Source organism: Atta colombica, unplaced genomic scaffold (genome assembly GCF_001594045.1).
Source record: "Atta colombica isolate Treedump-2 unplaced genomic scaffold, Acol1.0 scaffold137, whole genome shotgun sequence".
Classification (NCBI taxonomy): domain Eukaryota; kingdom Metazoa; phylum Arthropoda; class Insecta; order Hymenoptera; family Formicidae; genus Atta; species Atta colombica.
The window spans coordinates 991886-993264 of record NW_017259225.1 but is presented as its reverse complement, the minus strand read 5'-3'; the positions used below and the strand labels follow the sequence as shown (position 1 = coordinate 993264).

At 31.0% G+C, this 1379-nt stretch overlaps 1 protein-coding gene across 2 annotated transcripts in view; it reads left to right on the top strand.

Moving 5' to 3' along the window:
- Positions 1–1379, top strand: part of LOC108684634 — a 31059-nt gene that overhangs the window by 27491 nt on the left and 2189 nt on the right. The gene's annotated exons all lie outside the window — the stretch shown is intronic.

Sequence of the window (1379 nt, the reverse complement as noted above, 5' to 3'; positions counted from 1 at the left end):
ATATATATATATATACAAAGTTGAAGAAAATTTTGTGAACTAATTGAATGACAATACAGATGAGATTAATCTAATTGCTTGTTTAATCATAACACAAATCGAAAGATGGTCCCAATAATGCCTTGTATATAAAAAGATCCCTCTCTCTTTTTCGCTTTACATATCGTTCGAGTAATGTAACGTTAATTGTATCGATGAGAGAGTCTGGTGAAATGTTATGAAAACATTTTCACTGCGAATTTATGACTGCGAAAAACGAGATCACACAAAATTGGTTCGATAAATATTAATCTAAAATTGCAGCAAATTGCATGGGAAGATTTTTAATTTAGTTTTTTATACAATTTTCTCGAAGTCGCATAGAAAATAACTGATCGATCGAATATTTAAATTTGCCTCTATTATTAATATTTTCACGATTATTTTTATTGAAACTAGATTAAAAATGAATAAGTATTTTTGAAAAGCAATAAATGCCATTAATCGCACAGAATTATATTTCGTTAATAAGTGATTATTGAGAATAATAATTCGAAAGCAATTGAAATCAACTCTGATCTGATGCGGATTTAAACAGGTCAATTATCAAATTGACTACTGATATCGCGTGAATGGCTAATATTCATTCTCGCGAGACTTTTACTTGTTAGCCTCACGCTCTGTTTCCGCTACGGATCGGAGCACTGTCACGCTCTAATCCTGAAGGAAACTTTCTAGTTCTCCTTCGGATGATCGACTAGATTATAGAATGCATACCATCGTAAAAATGCATTTCGAAATTTTTACAAAGAAAACGCAACACGAGTCATTATGTGATTTGCGTTTTCACTACTATATTTTTCCTCCCGTTAGATAATTTATACTGTAAAAATTTCTTCTAACAAGAGCATTTCTCTATTAATTACAATCAAAGAGATCCATTTATCGATACCGATTATAAGAATTTTTGTTTTATAAGATTACACAAATATATTCTTCGCAATAACAAAAATATTGTGATTAATTATATTCTAGCGTGTGAGAAATTTCTTGCTTTTTTGAACTTTATTTAAAAAATAAATAATCAATTTTTTAACTTTTTCATATCACTTCCTTTATACAAAATACGATTTTATTTGGGTGCAGTCTCTGTAATGTGTCTTCACCGATGTTACAACTAATTTTAGAAAACAGCTCACGCGAAAATAAACGTTCATGTGAGATAATTGTTCTTTTCTTTGAGTAAAAGAACGGAAAAACAGTGATATCTAGAAGTAGATGCTCGAAAGCGACACACTTGCCTAATTTTCCATTCCGTCGACACCCATCGACCTCTTGTTGTGAAAGAATTTCCGTGTTTGCGCATTCAGCTCCGTTGCCTGATTGATGTCAGAATTTAT